At 41.9% G+C, this 6,132-nt stretch overlaps 1 protein-coding gene across 4 annotated transcripts in view; it reads right to left on the bottom strand.

Annotated features, from left to right (window-relative positions):
* LOC133541283 (MICAL-like protein 1) overlaps positions 1 to 6,132 on the bottom strand; it is a 249,806-nt gene that overhangs the window by 129,451 nt on the left and 114,223 nt on the right. The window lies entirely within an intron of this gene.

The following is a 6,132-nucleotide window of genomic DNA, read 5'->3' as shown; positions in this document are numbered from 1 at the left end:
TCATTTTCAGGAAACAGGGCGTTTCTCCATCTGCAGTCAAAGCGCCAGCTTGGCACGCTCCCGGGCCCATGATGGCTTCCTGCCTCGGGCCTCTGCCGCAAAATGAATGACGTAACACTTCTTTTTTTTTTCTTTCCTTTTGAGACCCCGAGCTGGCCTTAAATCGGAGAGGCAGTCGTTTGGTCTCGTTGGCGCCAGAGTCCGAGGTGCTGCCCGGAAAAGCCTCCTTGGCCGTCTTTGGTGGCTTGAAAGCGAGTGGAGGTGGAGTGCGTGACCAGCATTTGCACTCGCAGGCAGCAGCCACGGTTACTTGTCCGCTCCAAGGCCGGCTATTCATGCACTTTTGCCTACTAAGTCTTCCAAAGGCAGCCTGCCAGCAGTGCGCTTGGCCACTGAGCCACGGGCGGGGGTCGTTTATGCCCCTTTTCCACTGAGCAAGTACCCAAGCCTAGGTGATTTGGGACTGACAGGAATCGAGCCAAAGCTGAGAAAAAAATTGTGCTAAAGAGACCCCGAAATGTGGGAAACTGCTTTGTCCTTTGACTGGTCTGGATGTGGAAGTCACTTTCCACCCAGCATTACGGTTCCATAGGGTATGCATTTCCATGGTTCTGCCACTAGTTCTGTATGTTACCTTTCACCTCCTCTTTCATGACTCATTTTAACTTGAAAGTGCAAACGTATGCCTGATCACAATATTCAAACCCTGTTTCCATATGAGTTGGGAAATTGTGTTAGATGTAAATATAAACAGAATACAATGATTTGCAAATCCTTTTCAACCCATATTCAGTTGAATATGCTACAAAGACAACATATTTGATGTTCAAACTCATAACCTTTTCTTTTTTTTTGCAAATAATAATTAACTTAGAATTTCATGGCTGCAACACGTGATAAAGTAGTTGGGAAAGGGCATGTTCACCACTGTGTTACATCACCTTTTCTTTTAACAACACTCAATAAACGTTTGGGAACTGAGGAAACTAATTGTTGAAGCTTTGAAAGTGGAATTCTTTCCCATTCTTGTTTTATGTAGAGCTTCAGTCCTTCAACAGTCCGGGTTCTACGCTGTCGTATTTTACGCTTCATAATGCACCACACATTTTCCATGGGAGACAGGTCTGGACTGCAGGCGGGCCAGGAAAGTACCCGCACTCTATTTTTACAAAGCCACGCTTTTGTGTGTATATATATATATATATATGTATATATATATATATATATGTATGTATATATATATATATATATATGTATGTATATATATATATATATATATATGTATGTATATATATATATATATATATATATATATATATATATATATATATATATGAGAGCGAGAATAAATAGATAGATAGATAGATAGATAGATAGTACTTTATTGATTCCTTCAGGAGAGTTCCTTCAGGAAAATTGAAATTCCAGCAGCAGTGTACAGAGTTGAGATCACTTTCAAAAATAAAAAAAAGTAAATAAAGGGGGTTTAAAAGGAAATAAAATAGAGAAATATTACAAAAAGAATAAAAACAATGGGAATAACAATATAACAGTAAAATAAGAATATAACAAGACAAAGTAGGCAGTAGTGACCATGTTATGAAAAAGTATTGCACTGTTATTGTTTTGCATCCCCTGTCATCCTAGTACCCCCCTACCCCCCGTCCCAGAGAGGAGTTGTACAGTCTAATGGCGTGTGGGACAAAGGAGTTTTTGAGTCTATTAGTCCTGCACTTGGGATGAAGCAGTCTAGAACTGAACAGGCTCCTCTGGCTACTGATAACACTATGCAGAGGGTGACTGGCATCATCCAGGATGCTCACTAGTTTGTCCACAGTCCTCTTCTCTGCCACCGTCATCAGTGAGTCCAGTTTCATTCCCATTGTAGAACCGGCCCGCCTGATCAGTTTTCTCAAGTCTGGAGCTGTCCTTCTTAGATGTACTGCCCCCCCAGCACACTACCATGTAGAACACAACACTGGCATTCATTGATTCATAAAAGCATTCATTGAAGTAGAACTATCACGTTATTATATCATCCAACATCTTTGACAATCAGCATGGTTTTGTACAAGTCCACTTTTTATTCCCCATGATTTTAGCCTTTCAAAGCTTCTCTTAGACCACCATTCTTTGACCTCGGTATTTGTCAAATGCTCGTTACAGCCATGGTCAGAATGATCAATATTACCGTTTATCGTTATATCCCTAGTCCTAAATATCCAGCCACTATTCCACGTTTTTAAAAGCATTTCATGTATTGGCTGTTTCTAATGACCAAGTGAACTACTCCCAATGTTGCTCTTTATGGAGCTGAATCAGTTCTCGGCATCCCCCCAACAGAACATTCTCATTCATCTGAAGAAACTCAATGATTCCGCTTGGTGGAAACATGTCCTTAAGCTCAATGCAGGTTGTTCACTTTTGTACGGTGAAGATATTTTGCTAGTTCCATTCAGTCCTAAATGACCTTGACTCGTACCGTCTCACATTTCCTGCGCATCGTTTTTTGATCTACTGTTTTGTTGGTTGAGGGTAGAGGTAAGGATTCAAGGAACTTTATTGTCATGCCAGCACACATGAGAATGCAGCCAAGGTCCCAGATTTATTCCAATGAGTAGACTTAGCATTAACTGATCAGTCCGTTATCTGTTCCAAATAATGAATCGACGCTGTGCTATTCCCGTAGCTGACATAACTACACTATATTGCCAAAAGTATTTGGCCACCATTCCAAATGATGAGAGTCAGGTGCTCTAATCACTAGCCCCGGTGTATCAAATCAAGCACTTATCATCATCATCATCATTTATTTTTATTCCTTTCATGAAAATGCATATTTACAAGCCACGTACAATTGTTTTTTTTTTCTTTCTTATACATTTCCATGATCAGAAAGGAGCAGCTGGCATGGAGACTGTTTCTATAAACATTTGTGAAAGAATGGGCCGTTCTCAGTGATTTCTAGCGTGGAACTGTCATGGGATGCCACCTGTGCAACAAATCCAGTCATGAAATCAAAGTCAACTTTATTATAAGAAAAGTGAAAAGTTTGGGAACAACAGCAACTCAGCTACGTAAACTGACAGAGAGGTCAGCATAGTGCAAAGACTTTCTGCACAGTCACTTGCTACACAGCTCCAAACTTCATGTGACCTTCCAATTAGCCCACGTACAGTACGCAGAGTGCATAATGGAATGGCTTTCCATGGCCGAGTAGCTGCATCTAAGCCATACATCAGCAAATTCAATGCAAAGCGTGGGATGCAGTGGTGTAAAGGACATCACCACTGGACTCTAGAGCAGTGGAGACACCTTCTCTGGACTGATGAATCACACTTTTCCATCCGGCAATCTGTTGGACCAGTCTGGGTTTGGACGTTGCCAGGAGAACGATACATTTCGGACTGCATTGTGCCGAGTGTGAAATTTGGTGGAGGAGGAATCATGGTGTGGGGTTGGTTTTTAAGGAGTTGGGCTTGGCCCCTTAGTTCCAGTGAAAGGAACTTTAAATGCTCCAGGATACCAAAACATTTTGGACAATTCCATGGAGTGGTACTTCAACTTCATTTGTGAGGCAAGGCAGGTGGCCAAATACTTTTGGCAATATAGTGTATGTCCATCATGTCAACGAACCCCAATTCTGTGTCGCAACTAAACCTAACACTTGGTGAAGAATGCCATACACATTGTTTCTATATATATATATTTTTTTAATGTTTTAGTGTTTCTATTGTGAAGAGTCACGTATTTTTCCCGTTTTCAGTATCTTTTTGTATTGGGCTACCTTTTTATGACTGATTTTTGCCTCATTAATTATTAGCATGTAAAACTATTCTGTGGTGTGACTGTATGTTATGTTTCCAGTGTTTTTCAACCACTGTGCCGTGAGATACAGTCTGGTAAGCGTGGGAGATGATCTCATTTCACCTATTTGGGTTTAAAATATTTTTTGCAAAGCAGTAATTATAATCTGCAAATGATGTGTTGTTGTTGAGTGTCGCTGCTGTCTAGAGCTTGGCAGAGTAACCCTGTAATACTCTTCCATATCAGTAGGTGGCTGCAGGTAATTGCTTTGTAAATGTCGGGAACAGCGGGAGGCAGGGTGCAGGTAAAAATGTGCTTAAACCAAAAATAAACAAAAGGTGAGTGCCCCTAAGAAAAGGCATTGACGCTTAGGGAAGGCTATGCAGAACCAAACTAAAACTGAACTGGCTACAAAGTAAACAAAAACAGAATGCTGGACGACAGCAAAGACTTAATGTGGAGCAAAGATGGCGTCCACAAAGTACATCCAAACATGACATGACAATCAACAATGTCCCCACAAAGAAGGATAAAAACAACTGAAATAATTTTGATTGCTAAAACAAAGTAGGTGCGGGGAATATCGCTCAAAGGAAGACATGAAACTGCTACAGGAAAATACCAAAAAAAAAGAGAAAAAGGCAACAAAATAGGAGCACAAGACAAGAAGTAAAAGACTACACACAGGAAAAGAGCAAAAAAGTGCAGATGCATCAGGGTGTGATGTGACAGGTGGTGACAGTACACCTACTTTGAGACAAGAGCTATAGTCCTGCATGCTTGCTTATGCTTTAAAGTCCATCCATCCATCCATTTTCTACCGCTTGTCCCTTTTGGGGTCGCTTGAGCCTATCTCAGCTGCATTCGGGCGTATGGCGGGGTACACCCTGGACAAGTCGCCACCTCATCGCAGTGCTTTAAAGGCCTACTGAAAGCCACTACTAGCGACCACACAGTCTGATAGTTTATATATCAATGATGAAATATTAACATTGCAACACATGCCAATACGGCCGCTTTAGTTTACTAAATTGCAATTTTAAATTTCGCTCGAAGTATCCTCTTGAAAATGTCACGGTATAATGACGTGTGCGCGTGATGTCACGGATTGTAGCGGACATGTTGTTCCAGCCCCGATCCCAGCTATAAGTCGTATGCTTTAATAACATAATTCCACAGTATTCTGGACATCTGTGTTGCTGAATCTTTTGCAATTTGTTCAATGAATAATGGAGACATCAAAGAAGAAAGATGTAGGAGGGAAGCGGTGTATTGCGGCTGCCTTTAGCAACACAAACACAGCCGGTGTTTCTTTGTTTACATTCCCTAAAGGTGACGGTGAAGCTTTACTATGGAACAGAGCGGTCAATCGAACATGGTTCTCTACCACATGTCAAACGACAGTCGGCTCTTACCGTTGACATGAGCGGATAGCTTGCGTCGTTCCTCGTGCACCTGTCAAAGAGGCAGCTGCGGACTCTCTTGCCTCCTCTGACCGGCCGCCCCCGGACGTGGGATGCTTCCACCGTGTAGGAGGGGGGGAAAAAGCTCAGCTTGGCCCCAATGGCTGCCTTCGCTTTGCCTCGTCGAGAAATGTGGCTTCCCTCAGAGACACTGGCGGTCACCACGCCCTTCCGACTTTCAGGTACGACCATATAATCTCGCTAAAACACTAGTAACACAATAAGCAGATAAGGGATTTTCCAGAATCATCCTAGTAAATGTGTCTAATAACATCTGAATCGCTCCCACTGCTGTCTTTTTTGTTTTTTTTTGTAGTCCTTCACTCTAACTTTCCTCTTTCACAAATCTTTCATCCTCGCTCAAATCGTCGCTTTCTCGGTCCGAATCGCTCTTGCTGCTGGTGGCCATGATTTTAAACAATGTTCAGATGAGAGGAGCCCTACAACCCGTGACGTCACGCGCACATCGTCTGCTACTTCTGGTACAGGCAAGGCTTTTTTATTAGTGACCAAAAGTTGCAAACTTTATCGTGGATGTTCTCTACTAAATCCTTTCAGCAAAAATATGGCAATATCACGAAATGATGAAGTATGACACATAGAATGGAGCTGCTATCCCCGTTTAAATAAGAACATCTCACTTCAGTAGGCCTTTAAAGTCATATCCAACAATTGCCACGACCACTTTTTACTGTCAACTGACTTTTGTTTGTTTAATGATGTCCGCTGGTGGTGTGCGTCCGTATCTTTTCAATGAAAAAAAATGTGCCTTTGCTCCAAAAAGGTTGCAAATCACTGCCTGCACTATGCAACCTCTGAAAAAACAAAGCTAAGTTTAGCGAGCAGAGGTGCACTAAGTTTA

Source organism: Nerophis ophidion, linkage group LG23 (assembly GCF_033978795.1).
Source record: "Nerophis ophidion isolate RoL-2023_Sa linkage group LG23, RoL_Noph_v1.0, whole genome shotgun sequence".
Classification (NCBI taxonomy): Eukaryota; Metazoa; Chordata; class Actinopteri; order Syngnathiformes; family Syngnathidae; genus Nerophis; species Nerophis ophidion.
This window is presented reverse-complemented; position numbering and strand designations above follow the sequence as displayed.